This window comes from Echinops telfairi, unplaced genomic scaffold (genome assembly GCF_000313985.2).
Source record: "Echinops telfairi isolate 266 unplaced genomic scaffold, ASM31398v2 ScPeMD7_7469;HRSCAF=8507_0, whole genome shotgun sequence".
NCBI lineage: Eukaryota > Metazoa > Chordata > Mammalia > Afrosoricida > Tenrecidae > Echinops > Echinops telfairi.
In genome coordinates, this window is record NW_022111372.1 from 65,285,198 (window position 1) to 65,302,429 (window position 17,232).

The window sequence follows — 17,232 nt, forward strand, 5'->3', positions numbered from 1 at the left end:
GAACCCTAATTATTTAGTGGTTATATGTTGGACTATCAATCTCTAGGTCAGCAGTTTGAAACCACCAAATGATCAGAGGGAGAAAGACCAGGATTTCTACTCCTGCAAGAAGTTAAGGTCTCAGACTTGACAATTGTTTTTATTGTTATTTGTTTATTTACTTTTGGTTTACTCAAACCAGGGTATTCACCATCGCCTAATATGCATATGAAAGTTGCACACTGAATAAGGAAGATAGGACAAGAATCAGTGCATTTGAAATAGAGTGCTGGGTGAAGAGTATTCAAAGAACCATGGAATGCCCAAATAACAAACAAATCTGTGTTAGGAGAAAAATAACCAGAATGTTCAATAGAGGTATTGATGGCAAGATGTCATCAGGATAGACCAGTACCTGAAGGCAGACAACATGAGTGGTAAAGTAGAGGAGCTGCTAAACCTTAAGACCTTCAGCAAGATAGTTTAACACAGTCACCACAATGATGGACTCAACAGGGAGAACGATCGTAAGAATGGCACAGGACCAGATGGTGTTATCTCTCTCGTACATAGGGATGCTAGGAGTGAGAGCAGGCTCTAAGATACTTAATGACAACAACAATTTTCTTCTGATAAATATACTTGAAAAGTTAAGTTTTGCAAATACTTCATGAGAATTATTTTTATTTATTCCACTTATTTACTTTATCTAGTAACAAAAGAAAACAAGCAATTACCTTTGAATTCATGCCAAATCACAATGACCCAATGTGTGCAGATAGATATATTTTCCAATGACTTAATTTTGGGGGCAAAATAGATGATCTTCACTTTATAACAAGCCACTTAATGGTGCAACCCAACCCCTAAACTTTTGGTTAATATTTAAGGGCATTAAAAGTTTGCATCACCTAGGAACTCCTCAGCTGGAAAAGGGTGAACTAGATCAATTGTCTCCAGGCCAGTTTGGCCATTGTACTTCTTGTAGATTTCACATACAATGGTTGTGTGAACACACATCGAAGGAGCCCGAGCCCAATGGTTTGATGCAGCCCTTTCATATTGCTCTAAGTCATTGGATACTTCGCATTAAAGTTACTTGTAACATATTTTGTTGGAAATGACTACCTGTGCCAGTGACAGCTGAGATGTGTTGCATACATAACATATCGTTCACTATCGTGGAAAAAATAGGAGTCAACCTCTCTACTTCTCAGGAGACAATATCCAGATCATGTTCCAGGAACACAGTGGTAAATTTTTGCTAAGTATATCTCATTTAAAATAAAGGTGACAGAAATGGTGATTATAAGTCATTAATGTTGGGCTATTCAAAACATAGGTGAGATACTGGTTTGGATCACTCATTTTTACCAATAATAATAAAATTAATAGCACTTTTGGAAAAAAAAAAAAACAGGGGTTGCTTATTTTTTCTTTGGAACCCACTCCTTATTTATGCACTTCAGAAAACAGCAACAACAAGACAAGTGCTATCAAGTTGATTCTGACTCATCATGAACTTACAGAACAAACTAGAACTGCCCCATTGATTTCCTGGACTGTGAATCTTTACAGGAGCAGAAAGCTTCATCTTCCTCCCACTGAGGATCTTATGTTTCCAAAGATCACCTTGTGGTTAACAGTCCAACATATCACTTATCACCTGACCAGGGTTCCGTGGAGAAGCACCTATCAATTAATGAAGTGCTTGACCAGGAAAACAAAGTCTCTCTTACAGTTTAGAGAACTGTATTTATAAAAGACAATTATTAAGTTATGACTATATTAGAATTTTATCTGATTATTTCTACAAACTGTTTGAAATATTGCTATTAAGTTCACAGCAAAAGAAATATTGTTTTCTTGTTTATATTTAACTGGTTGATTAAAATAAAAGCTTTCTGAATTGGACATGAATCATAGCTAGTGATTTGTATGGAAAGATACACATATATTTCTATTAAATAGACATCAATTTGTATCATTGACTTATAAAATTATAATCAAATTAAATTAAATTAAAAATTAAGTAATGTCATATTGTGCTGTGCATTTTAATCACTCATTCCAGAGGTTTCAAATATAAGCATATTCAAAAGGAGAAAACATTATGAAAATATGATGCGTTACCCTCAAAAAAACAGAATTATTTTTTAAAAGTTATGTTTTTAATTTTTTTTTTACAGAACAACCTTATCACCTTCAAAGTACTCTCCATTACACGTGACACAGTTGTCAAACCTGGGAATCCCGTTTGGAACCATTTTTCCAAATGTTTGAATGGCTGACAGCACCTCCCTCATTTTTTCTTCACCTGTACATTATCAAATCATGGTTCATTCATGTCCTTCGTCATTCCAGAAATAAAAAGTCTCACCGTTTGAAGTCAAGTGAGAGGTGTGTGGAACAAGAGAGGCATGCTGTTTTTGCTGGAGCACTCAGCACTGGAGCACCGGGATGGCTGCGTGCACACACTGCTCTGCAATCTTTTCAGACTCTCTAAACAGAAAGCTTCATTAACAGTCTGACCTGGTGGAACAAACTCCAAATTCTCTATCCCCCTCACACCAAAATAACAAATTCACATCGTCTTGATCTTTGATTTCACTCAATGAGCTTTTGGGGGGCCAGGTGATGATGGTGTCTTTCACTGGCATCATTGTTATTTGCTTTTGGGGTCATAAGAATAGCACCATGTCTTGGCACCTGTAATGACCTTGGGGGAAAAAAAGTCTGGGTTGCTTTGGAGCTGTTCTTTCAAAGCACGACATATTTCATTCCACATTCTTTCTCCTGATCCGTCAGAACCCAAGGCACAAATTTTTCAGTAGCCATTCTAATTCCCAAATCTTCCATTTAAATTTGCTGAACCAAGCTCCAAGATGGTCCAGATAACGTCCCTTTCTCTCCAATAGTCCATCGTCAGTCTTTGAGCACAAGTGCATGGATTTGTCTACATTTTCATCCATTTGGGAAGCTGATGCACGTCCAGAACAAGGTTGGTCATCAAGTGACACTTCCCCCATTTCCAAACAAGGAAAACACTCATACACATGAGTTTTCCTATAGACCTGTCCTTCTAAGTTGTGTTCAACATCACAACTGTTTCGGCAGCATTTTTCTTGATCAGGAAAAAAAAATTCACAGATACATGCTGTTCTCTTAAAGCAACCATCACAAAAGACGAGGTTTGAGTGAAACTGCTTTAAGGAAAAAAATTCACTGTGAGCAGAAGTAAACTTCTCAGTTGATGCCACTGGGTGCACTAATTCAGAGTGAGTTACTAGATGCTCGCCTAGTGGGGAAAAATGTGTACTATGAAAACTCCTCTCAGCCCAGCACAATTCTGGATTTTTTGACTACTCCCTCGTATAGAAAACATTATTGCTCCTTTCATACTTTCTGAAGTTGGTGACTTTTGTTAAAAGAACTATAGGTATATATTACATATAACAATGACTCCAGTGGCATAACTTGTCTAAGATTAACCTCAATATGAACAAACAAAAAACTGAACATGTTGAAAACAGAATAAGGTCTAATGTGCATCAGAGTGGGAATCAACTGACAAGGTTTTAACCAATCTTGTCAGGTTTATCATTTTTATCTTATTCAGTCATCTCTCCAATACACCCTATTTGGTAACCACTTTCCACCTACCCTTCTATTATGGATAAAGGGCAATCATCAGAGGCTTATTTCTTATGTAGATCCCACAAATGTAGTTTGGGCTCCTTTTGGTCATTTATGGTCATCTGCAGACCAGATTCTCACAATTTAGGTTCTGATACTATTTTCTCCCTTGACTTCTGATTATATCATTTACATTACTTCAGTTACTGATGTTGGTGTGCTTCTTCCATGTGAAGTTAGTTGATATTTCACTAAGATGGCTACTTGTTTGGAGGTAAGACTTTAAGACACCAGATGATATTTTATCTGAAACCCAGGTACGATTGAATTTCTTCACCACACTTTGCTATAGCATTTATATCTTCTGAGTTTCCTTCCTTTGGGTGGGTATCAAGCAGCTTCAGATGTAAAAACTAATTGTTCTTAAATTGGAACTAGGATTTAGTGTGATTCATTTCTGGATCTATGTTTTTTGTTTCTGTTTTTTTAATCTCCCTTTGGCTCGCTCCCTTTGAAAAATCTTCTTGTTAATGTATAGTAGAGAATTTTATCCATTATCCCCCCTGGGGCATGTTAACTTTGTCCTTGATTAGACCCTGGTAGTAATTTTTAAAGCCCTGCTGAGATATAGATATTGGGCCAATGGAAGCTAGCTCTGTATCTCAGTACCTGAATCATTCATTTCTACAGAATCAATCTTTTCATTTCTGGACACTATTTACACAAGTAAGGGAAGTTGATTGCCAGGGAAAATTTAGGATAATATTCACTGAGTATGTCAGTCAAAGGTTTGCTGGGATAATAGATATCTTAATACAGCTAGAGAGAATTGATGTAGCAAGACCATGTTTGTCTGTCAACCAACCGTTCAGCTTCTGCTTCCTCAGACAACATGCATTTTTCATCGTAAGTCCTCAGGCTACAAGTGTATCCAAGGTAGAGTCTAGTGCACCCAGTGGATTTTCTGCATCAAATCTCAGTGATTCACCTTCTGGACCATGCTCGGCGCTTTGAAGATTCAGGATTCAATGCCCAGCTTTCCATGGCACCTGGCCTGGGTCCCCAGGATGCAACCAGAAGCCCAGGTCAATGTGGCCCATTTGGTGCATATCACCAGGGACACCCCCCAATGGGGACCCCAAGAGCATTTCCAGTCATTTTCTCCAAAACTTGGAAGTCAGTCCTCCAACCCTACCAGTAGTCATGCATTTGTGCTCCCGCAGATATGTTTTCTCCCTTCCCTGCTCTTGTCTGACTTTCTCATCAGTATTCCTCATCCCTCTTACAGGATTGTGTACAAGTGGCAGGAAACTCATTATAGCTTTGTATGGGACCCACTCAGTAGACATCCTCTTCCCTAACCTTAGCAACTTGGTCTCAGCTGACATGAGGCACCCTCTGGCAAAGTGACTTTCAAGATACACACCTAGAGAGGATGGCGTATGGTTCATTGGCACCAGTCAGTCTCTCTACCAGGCTCTACAGCCATACACTGTCCAGCAGACAGGATGTCCTGCAAACCTGAGTTTGTGCCTGTACCATTGCTTGTTGTTTCACAGGTGTTTCATGGTTTCATCACTATTTTTTAGGGATGTGTAGTATTTCATTATGTGTATATACCAGTATTCCATTGTGTGTATTTACCAGGGTTATTTCTCCAATATTCTAATCTATACCAAGATTGTTGAATGGTTGGTTGCCAGACAAACATGGTCTTGCTACATCAATTCTCTCTAGCTGTATTAAGATATCTATTATCCCAGCAAACCTGTGGCTGACATACTCAGGGAATATTATCCTAAATTTTCCCTGGCAATCAACTTCCTTTACTTGTGTAAATAGTGCCCAGCAATGAAAGGATTGATTCTGTAGAAATGAATGATTCAGGGGATTTAGGCTAAGTTCTTGGTATTGTGAGCTGTTCTGCAATGAACATGCGGGATCATATGTCTGTTTGTGATGTGTTTCTTATTTCTTTGGAGTATAAGTCCAGTAACGGTATTGCTGGATCATATGGTATTTCAATTGCCATCTGTTTCAGGAATCGCCATATCTCTTTCTACAGTGGCTGTATTTATGTACAAGCCCACCAGAAGTGACTCAGTGCTCCAATCTCACCACACACTCTCCAGCATTTGATGTTCTCATTTTTTTTTAATTGGGTACGGGTTTGGGTGTGACCTTGGCCTTCTCATGAGGATTCCAGGAACTTCCTCTCTTTCTTCCTGGAGGCCTGCCACACACTCTCTGCTTTACATGCTTGTTGATAAGCCCTATGGAGATGCTTCCACTGCCATTGGATCCACAAGACTTTTACCCACTGGCCTGTCATCTTCCTGCACATGGCGTCATTGTGAGTGGATGGACTAGTATTGGACTTATGGGCGAATATCGGACTTGCGGACTGGATCTGGAATGGACTGGGCTGTTTTCTTAATATATATTTATTCTTTGATATAAATTTCTCTCATACATATATGAGTATCTCTGGATTTGTTTCTCTAGTACACCTGCCCTAACCCAAGGTTTTTTGACAACTGTGGTTGTATAGTAGGTTTTGAGGTCAGGTAATGCAAGACCACCTACTTTGTTCTTCTTTTTGAGGAGTTCTTTGCCTATTCTGTATTTACTCCCTCTCCATATGAAGGTAATTAGTTTTTCCATTTCTTTAAAAAATGATGCTGGAATTTGTATCGGAATTGTATTAAATTTGTAGATTGCTTTAGGTATTGTCTTTTTCACAATATTGCATCTTATGATCCATGAACACAAGATATTCTTCCATTTGTGTAGATACCTTTGGGTTTCTTGCAATAATGTTCCATAGTTTTCTTTTACAGGTCTTCTGTTTCTTTGGTTAGATCTGTTACTAGATAATTCAGCTTTTGTGTGGCTATTGTGAATGGTATTGTTTTCTTGTGGTCTGTTTTGGGTATTCTCATCACAGGCATATAGGAATCTGATTGATTTTTGCTTGTTAATCTTGTATCCTGCTACTCTACTAAACAGCTCAATTGTTTCCAACAGTCCTGTTGTGGACATTTTAGGATTCTATCTCTATAAATCCACATTCCCTGCAAATAGTGACAGTTTCACTTTTTCTTTGCTTAATTGTACTCTCTTGATTTCTTGTCGTTTTCTTATGATGCTAGCTAGGACTGCCAGCACGATGTTGAAGAAGTGTGGGGCTAACATCCTTGAGTTCCCTTATTCAGTGGAAATGGTTTTTAGCTGGTCTCCATTAAGTGAAATATTGGCTATAGGTTTTTTGTATATGCCCTTTATTGTGCTGAGGGTTTTCCCTTGTTTTCTTATCATCTTAAGAGTTTTTATTAGAAATGGGCTTTGGATATAATCAATGGTTATTATCCTTTTTCTTGTTAATGTAGTATATTACATTAATTGTTTTTCTAATGTTGAACCATCCCCCATATCCTTGATATGAATCCCACGTTGGCATGATGTAGCTTTTTTTTTCACATGTTGTTGGATTCTATTGGCCACAATTTTGTTGAGAACTTGTTGTTGTTGTTGTTGAGAATTTTTGCATCTGTGTTTATAAAGTATGTCAGTCTGTAGTTTTCTATCTTTGTGGGGTATTTGCCTGGTTTTGTTATCAAAATTATGCTGGCTTCATAGAATAAGATTGGGAGTTTACTGTCCCTTCTAGAATATGGAAGAGTTTGTGTGGGATTGCTGTCAGCTCTTCTATAAGTGCTTAATAGAACTCTCCTGTGATGCCATCTGGACCTGTCCTTTTTTGGTTGGCCATTTCTTGATGACCTTGTCTATTTCTTCTTTTCCTATGGGTCTGTTCAAGTTAATGACCATATGTGTTAATTTGGGAACAGAGTGTTTTTCTAAGTATTTGTCCATGTTATCTAGATTATCAAATTTGTTGGAATATAGTCTTTTTTAATATTGTGTTATTAATCTTTTGATTTCATTTGGATCTGTTGTGACTCCACCCATTTAACCCCTAATTATAGATATTGTCTTCTGCTCTTTCATTTTCTTTGTTAAGTTTTTTAGTGGCTTGTTGATTTTGTTGACCTTTCAAAGAACCAACTTTGTGCTTTGATGATTTTTTCCCATTGTTCTTCTGTTTCCAGTTCATCTATTTTTGCTCTAAGGAAGCTTTATACTTTAACTCTGAGCTAGTTGGTGGAGGTGTTGTGTGAGGTGTTGAACATGATTCTCTCCTCTCTTTTCTTTTGTGCTTTAATTGCAATAAAATTACTATTCTGAGAACAGCTTTCACTTTTTAATGGGAAAGCATCTCTTCTTTTGTTTATTTCCTTATAATGATTTGAAAGACCTCAAATTCAGACCCTTGTTGCACTATACCACAGATGGGATACAGGCAAGTGAGATAGATAATTGGGCTCTAATTGTGGACTCTCAGTTTTTGTTTTGTTTTGTTTCTGGTTTGCAAATAGGTGGCAGATTTTCAGGGCTCAAGCTACTCCTAATACTTAAACAAGCAAAATAGTAGAAAGTTATTAGTGTATTCTGTGTCTTCCATTCTTCTTCTCACTCCACCCCCACTGCAGACCTATCAGCCCCATTACCTCCATCCTCTACCAGTATATCCAAGAACAGTAACAAATGTTTTAATATGATGTTCACCCAACATCCATATTATATAATGTCCTGTTTCACAGAACATATTTTGAACATTAAATGATACTACACACAAAGCTTCAGAGTACCTCAAAATGTTCATGGAAAAATGGAATTAAATTAGAAAGGCATTTTTCCATGAAAATTTCAAGCCTCTACTATTAAAAAATACATTTTCTTGATAATCATCTCCCTCAATTTTTTCAGAGTAATCATGAATTTTGTGTTAGGAATTTTCCAGATAAAATTGAATATGTAAATACATGATATGAAAATACATCTGGCTAGCTCATAACTTAGCAATGTGATTAAAACTGTTGAAGAATGTTTATAGAAGATCTCTAGAGCAAGCATGCCCATCGTGCCATCCTTTGGTTTAAATATTCTCATATCTGTTTCTAAGAAAAAGATCCCTGGTCGCCTTGTTGGGTAAGCATTAACTGTTACTTTAACATCAGTGATTCAAACCCAGCAGTCAGTCCAAGGGAGAAGGATGAGGTCATGTGTTCCCATAAAGAATTACAGTCTCAGAAATCTTACATAGGGTCAACATGAGTCAGAATCAACTCAACTGCAGAGATTGTATTTGGTTTGGGGTGGCTTCTAATAAATAAAGGTAATAATTCTAACTAAGCATTCATTGCATATTAAATGTTCTTTATCCACTGAGACAGCAGCACTCTTTTCTGGTAGGTTTATTATTTTAGCTTTTTTTGTTTTGTTTTGTATCTACTTAATCTTTTTGAAAAGTTCCATGAACTTTTTACTTTGAATAGTTTTCCTTATTGTTGAATGCTATCTTTCATCTTACTTCACTGCCTGTGTATTCTAATATAGACACATATGATGCTTTTAAAAAATACATTGAGAAATTCCATTATTTTCATTACATTTTTCCATGAATTTTTTAAGCACTTTCATCTATTTTAGTAAGTAAAAAAATAAAATATTGCTACAAAATTTTAGACACTTTTATTAAACAAAAAGTGTGAACCTGAGAAGCTCTGGGTCCGTAGCATAACCTCCATCTAGGTATATTTGGTGGTGCTGCCATCTGTGTAACTCTTCCTCAAGAATTCTGTCCTCCTCTCCCTAAACCATTATACAAAGAAGCAGTTTTGACCTCCTTGAGGGAAGCAAATGGTGTTCTTTTTAAATGTACTTTGAGTTTGAGAAGCAAAAATAAGTCTGATTGAGTAAGATGAGGTATGTAAGGTCGATAGGGTAAGTTTATCCAATGAATTCTTATAGGAACAACCTTACTTCCCTCGTTGAATGAGTAGGTACATTGTAGTGATGGGAAATTGCTTTTATTTTATTTTCCTCTTTGCTTGTCAGAACTGTCCTAGATTTATTCTCATCTATTCAGGTTTCATTTTTGTAAAACTTCTTAATAATAAGTCCCCATAATCCTCCTGTGCTCTTTGAGAAAAGTCACCCTAACTATCTACATTGACCTGTCTTGAATTTGATGGCAAGCCTGTTTTTATTGGGTCTTTCTATGTTGTCCCATTTTCTAGGTAATCTTAAGGATACTAAGATAGATGTATTACTTATCTGCAGCAATTCATTGATTGGGGAACATGTTAAATATTTTTTTACTTGGAATAAATGTATGCATGTATGAACTTGAACCCTAGAAACAATACTCTTTTACTGATCCTTGTGTGTACTGCTATGTATATACACATCTATAGTTTACTTTCACCTTAAATATGTTAATAATTCATACCACTTAGATAGCATATTTATTTGCACTCAATTTTAACAAGTTTAATTTTACTTCTTTTAAAGTGCTGCAGTAATGTGGACATTACTCAAAAGCCATTATAAAACCTTAATAAGCTGTAAAATTCTTAAGGGAGGACCTATATTTGTTGCTCCATTAGCACACTGCTTATATCATATCCCATAAATGCTGATAGGTAATATACAAAGTCAGACAACAATGCTAATTTACAAATAGGATACTTAAAAAGTGTACATATTATTAGTCTGTTGTTTTCAAGAGGATTATAAAATTATTTAGGTTCTTAGATCAGTATATATTTATTAAAAATTCAGTGCCTGACCCAGAATACCATCCAAATTAATTCAGGTTTATCATACTGCTCCTATGAGGAAACATATCCCATGTCACCTTGGAATACCCACAACCAACTCCTTCCCTCTGCACAGTATCCCTTTCTCCAGACTTAATTAGCGATGCTTAGAATCTTGAGATCTACTGACCCAGGGGGTTAGCACTCAGGTGTTAGCTAACTCAGATGCTAAGCACTCAGATGCTAAGCAAAGGGGACCAAGAGGTGGCAGTCAGCATCTGTAAATATTGCAGCCTTGGAAACACTTTGAGACTGTTCCACTCTGTCCTATAGGTTGGCTATTAATCGAAATCCACCTGATGGCAATATGTTAGAGGGCATCAAACTTTGCTGATCTTGTAAACACTGGAGTGGAGTATTTTAGAGGATTGATGTAAAAGTAATGAGATGGAATTAAAATATAATGTAAATTTTCCATGAATGCTGAAGTCCCCAAATCTGATAGGAAAAGTACAAGTTGCAAATGACAGAAATGAAAATTGGTAAGTTGTCAGTTAAAATCCTCCTGTCTGTGAAACATTCTTCGCATTTCTACTAAGACTAATTTGGCTGTGCTTTTGCAGTCCATGGTGCCTTCAGTGGTCTTTACAAGCACCTCAGTTCAAGCGAATCAGTTCTTCTGTCTCTTTCCCATTGTTCACTTTTCTTATACTAAAAAAAGGGACTCCAGGAAAATAGCTTAAGCCTCCCATAATTTAATGATCAATGTACCATATTTGCTTTTAACGTTAAAGAGTTTTTCTGAAGTAGACTTTCACAATCCAAATATGAATGCCATGAAAGTCCTTGCCTATGGCTTCCTAAGAACTTTTGAATGCATAACCAAATATGAGACATTGAAATTACTTTTAAAAGTAATTAGCTGAATGAAACTCTTGGGGGTGGGGGAGAGAAAGCAGGTATGTATGCTATTTGTATATATTTCTCATTCAAATTCACTGCCATTTAGCGGATGACAACTCACAGTGACCATATAGGGGAGAGCAGAACTGTCCTTGTGAGCTTCTGAGACTGTAACATCTTAGGGGAGCAGAGATTCCCATCTGTCTCCCATATAGCTTCTGGTGATCTTGATCTTTCTGCCGCAAGTCCAACATGTAACTGCCATGACAACAGGGGTGCTTGTACATTTTTAAGGAGCAGTTAAAGATAGCGGTTTAGCACAGTTAGCATTGGGCTGCTAACTTTAAGATCAGCACTTCCATGGGAAAAAAATTTTAGGCTTTCTACTCCTATAAAATTTATGGTTTCAGGAGCCCACAGGAGCAGTTCTATTTATTCAGGGTTAATAGGAATCAGAATCAGCTTGATGACCGTGAGCATTTAAGTGAGTACATATCTGTATATGTACACCATGGGCTTTGGAAATGTTCATTGAAAAATGACATCGATGTACATATATTTATAGCTTTAGCATTAAAGTAGCAGATGGACTTTGGGCCTTTACTCAAGTACTTCCACAGCACCATTTTGTTAACCTGGCATTCCAAGATGCTCATCTTCCCAACACGATCTCTGAAGATAAAGTGGGTGCATAAGTAAACGTGGTAAAGAAAGCTGATAGTGCCTGACTGTCAAAAAATATAGCATTGGGGGGTCTTAAAGGCTTGAAGATAAACAAGTGGCCATTTAGATGAGAAGCAACAAAGCCCACATGGAAGAGGCACACTAGCCTATGTGGTCATGAGGTATTGACAGCATCAGGTATCAGGCATCAAAGACTCAGAATAAAAAATCATATCATTGTGAATGAAGGGGAGTACAGAGTGGAGACCCAAAGGCCATATGTAGGCAATTGGACATCCTTTTACTGAAGGGTAGCAGGGAGAAGACAAGCCAGTCAGGGTGCAGTATAGCACTGATGAAACATACAGCTTTCCTCTAGTTCTTTAATGCTTCCCTCCCCACCCCCCACCCACTATCATGATCCTAATTCTTACAAATCTGACTAGACAAGAGCATGTACACACAGGTACAGATAAAGAGATGGAAACACAGGGAATCCAGGACAGATAAACCCATTGGGACCAATATTGAGAGTAGCCATACCAGGAGGGGAAGGGGAAGGTGGGGGAACAAAGGAGAAACCGATCTACAGATAACCCTCTCCCAGGGGGATGGATAACAGAAAAGCGGGTGAAGGGAGATATCAGCCAGTGTAAGACATGAAAAAATAATAATAATTTATAAATTATCAACGGTTCTTGAGAGAGGGAGGGTGGAAATGAGAAGCTGATACCAAGGGCTCAAATATAGAGAAACTATTTTGAAAATTATGATGGCAACATATGTACAAATGTGCTTGACACAATAGATGGATGCATGGATTGTGATAAGAGCTGTATAAGCCCCCAGTAAAATGATTTTTTTAAAAAGAAACAACATTAATTTTCCTTTTCTCAACAGGGTTTTAAATGTCATACCATTGGCTAAACTAATGACACGTGACTATGCATTGGGCTGCTTAACTGCAAGGTGAGCAGTTTGAAACCATCAGCCAGTTTCCCAGGGGAAGAACCAGTCTTTCACTCCGTGGAGGGTTTGCAGGCTCCAAGATTTAGAGGGGAAGTTCAACCCTGCTCTATAGAGTCATTATCAGTCAGCGCTGACCTGATGGTAGTGGAAGTGAAGCCCCAGGGGGATGGTTGATAAACTTCTCTAACATAAAATTACACTGATGTCTTAAAGGTGAACTAGAGACATATGAGGGGGTAACCCCCCAAAAAAGAAACAAAACAAAACAAAACAACTCTGCTAGATGGAGCTTTTGTAATACCCATTTTTCCCCCAATAGATAAGCAGGGAGCAACCCGCCCTGAGTTAGTTCACCCAGTGGTGTCGCCCGGAAAGGTTCTCTCTGTATAAAGTGATTTTTTTTTTCCATAAAAGCAGTTTTATGAAAAACCATGTTGTTTTGGGGTTTTTTCTGTTTGTTTGTTTTTGTGATGGCCAATTTAAGAGAAAGGAATGCAGCTATGAAATTTTGTTTCCTGTTGGGACAAAAATGATGCAGAAACTGTTGTGATGTTGAACACAACCTACAAGGTCAGCACTATGGGAAAAACTCAAGCGTACCAGTGGTTTTTGTTTTGTTGGGGTTTTTTTTGTTTCAAAAAAGTCAAAATGTCAATTGATGACAAACCTCATTCTAGATGTCTGTCAACTTCCCAAATGAACAAAAATGTCGACAAAATGTGTGCACTTGTGCTCAAAGACTAATGACAAACCATTGAAGATATGGGCATGTGACCTGGGCTATCCTAGAGCTTGGTTCAGCAAATTTTAACGAAGATTTGAGAATGAGCAGGGTTACTGCACGATTTGTGCCTCAGGTTCTGACTGACCAGCAAAAAGAGCATCAAGTAGAAACATGCCATGCTTTGAAAGAACAGCTCTGAGGTGACCCAGCCTTTTTCTCCAACATCATTACAGGCGAGGAGACATGGTGCTATTCTTACAACCCCAAAAGCAAACATCAATCAAGCCAGTGGAAATGACCATCGTCATCTTACCCCTAAAAACCTCAAGTGAAATCAAAGGTCAAGATGATGGTTTTTTTTTTTTTTTAATATGAGGAGCTGGTGCATCTGGAGTTCATTCCACCAGGTTACACAGTTAATCAAGCTGTTGATTTAAAGGTTCTGAAAATATTTCATAATAAACTGTATGTGACAAAAAGGTCCTGATTTATGGCAGATGGGGGAACTGGTTTTGCCACCACGTCAAGGCATCTGCTCAAACAGCCATCTCAGTGTGCCTATTTTTTTTTGCAAAAACAGCATGCTTCTCTTGCCCCACACACCTTACTCCCTGACCTCTCGCTGTGTAACTTCTCTTTGTTTCCATGAATGCAGAAGGGTATGAAAGGACAGTGATTTAATGATTTGGAAGAGGTGAAGAAAAAAAATGAGGGGAGGCAGTCATCCATCCAGACAGATGAGTTTGGAAAATGTTCCCAAGACTAGAATCACAGATTTGACAATTGTATTAAGTGTAATGGAGAGTACTCTGATGGTGATACAGTTGTTTTGTAAAAACGATAAAATAAAAATTAAATACATAGCTTTGAAAACAAATCATTTTTGGAGGGTATTGCCTCTTATATTCCGTCGATGCAGGAACAGATTTTGGGCTTTGAACTTAATCCTAGCCCCGATCTAAGGACAATTAGGGCTTATGACATGACGCTGCTTGGTGCTCACCTTTATGAAGAGAACACTGAAGACAGCAGTGCAATAGCTAAGTAATGGGTGTGTAATAGAAACTAGATGGTGTCTGTGGTCTTAAAGGCTTGTTTTCAAATAATCAGTCATCTAAGTGAGGTGTCAACTAAGTTCACATGGAAGAAGTGCATAAGCCTGCATGATCCAAGGATTGCAAATAATATAATTCAAATCTAAAGGAGAGAATAGTATCAGAGCTTAAATTGTGAACACCTAGTTTGCAGAAAGCTATGGATGACAGTTGAAGCCCAAAATCTATTTGCAGAATCCATACATGGATTTAACCTCTGATGAATTTCAGCTGGTCAGAATTGAGGGATGTGAATAGCCTTATTATCAGAGACAGAGAAATGTCAAATTGATGATGGCAGAATTAGTTAAGTCAAAATGTAAAATCTTATCAATTGATCTCCCTTTTGACCCATTTTAAAGCTATTTGAGCTTTAAAAAAAATGACTGGGACATACATGTGGATTAAGCCACAGTTGAAGCCCCTCTCATGCGGGAACAGGGTGTGAATAGCCTTACTACCATGTGGAAAGCAATGGGAGGTGAATTGTTGCAGATGCAGTTAGCTTACAATTTAGCATCCTATCATTTGGTTCCCTTATGATCCACTTAAATTTGATCTAGTTTTAAATACATTGTGCTTTCTTTTCAATTGTGGTTTTTATCTATTTTACTTGTTATTCTTGTTAGTTTTTGTTAGTTTGTTTTATAATGTTTTCCTGTATATGAAGTTCAGGATATTAAATCTATAGAGTAACTGCATTAAGGGTTCCTTGAGCACATGACCTGGGAGGCTGGGGGAAATGGGAAGCCAATACCATGAGTACGAAAATGAAGAAAATGTCTTAAAACTGATTGTGGTGATGATTGTACAATTCTTCTTAATGCATTTGTATGATTTGTGAATTATATGCCCCCCAAAACCTGTTGGCCAAAAAAGAAAATTATATATTTTTAGTTTAATTTTTCACACATGTATTGACCCTCTTTATAGATATAGATTCAGACATACATAAATTCTTTAGAGATTATTTTAAAAAACAAACAGAAGGTTTTATAACACATGGCAAATAATTAGTATCTGGATTCAAATGTGGTTGGATTAATGTCAGTGCCTTCTACTTATTATTTTCATAGTCTCTAAGCTTTGATGTAGAATTTGAAATATTTAAAAAAAAAAAAAGACCACAACATTCTGGACCCAAACCATCCTCCTTTGTAGAACTGCTTTTCTCTAGCAGCATACTATAATTAAAAAAAAAAAGATGAATTTAAGTGTTATGTTTGATTGATTTCCAAGACAAACTATTGTCAATGCATGGGAAATAATTTGATTTTATACTGGTCACAATTTAAATGTAGTCTCAAAAGGAAAGAACATCGCTGCTCCCCTTTATTGGTCCTGAGGGGTTTATCTGTTCTGGATTCCCTGTGGTGCAAGCTCTTACAGGGGTGGGGGAGTAAGAGGGATCCGATCACAATGATCTACATATGGCCCCCATCCCAGGGGGATGGACAGCAGAAAAGTGGGTGCAATGAGAAAGTAGTCTGTGTAAGACATGAAAAAATAAAAGGAGAATAATTTATAAATTATCAAGGGGGTATGGGTGGGGGAGCGAGGGGAAAATGAGGAGCTGATGCCAGGGGCTCAAGTAAAAAGAAAGTGTTTTGAAAAAGATGATGACAACATATGTACAGATGTGTTTGACAAAATGGCTATGTGTATGGATTAAGAGCCGTAAGAGCCCATGATAAATTTTTTTAAAGGAAATAATATGCCTCTCATTTTTTGAATCTTGTATATTCATAGTTTACTACACAGAAGCTAGAATACAGCAAGAAATACAATGGTTCTTGTGAATCATCATTAATTTCATACTCACAAATATGATCATAAATGTTTTACTAAAACCTCCTAGGACATCCAGCCAGCTCACTCACAATTTTTGAGGCATTTCCTGGCCACCTGCTCATTTCTCTGTAATTGGGCCACAGATGCCCACCTCTCTGGGCAAAACCAGTTGAGCAGAGTAGACACCAAACCAACACTGGACCATAATATTAATTTTCAGACATTTTTTGTTCATTAAATAACTGAGGTCAAATTTGTTTGGTGGGTGGTGCTGAAAGCAACAAACGCTCTGTCCTAAACGAGTGACCTCCAACTTTGTGTAAAGAAAGCTACTGTCAAAGGGAAATCTGTACGATTCAGAAATTTGTAGAACGTGTGCCAGGGCTGTCAACTACTTTCCAGTTCCTGATCATCACCTTTCACGACTTTGATGATTTAGACTCAGTAGAATAGGCAGATATTTATATAACAAATTGAGATAAGTCAAGTATATACGTCATTGTTATCCTTTGCATAATTCCCATTAAATTTGTATGTATTTGTAGTATATTTTCAGTAGTATATATTGCTTGCAACAGACATATGCATACCATAAAATATAATAATCTATGAATTGGAGTATTAATCATGGTACTAATGTCTATGAAGCATGGTTTTAAACAACACGATGCACTGGTCTAATGACAGTACTTTCCGTTAGTTTCCTATTTCTAGCCCATTGTTAGCTTTGAGATCTTCTAAATTAATATGTACTTGAAATGCATATTAAGGGGATAAAAGGGGAGCTTCAAAATGTTCTAGTAAAAAT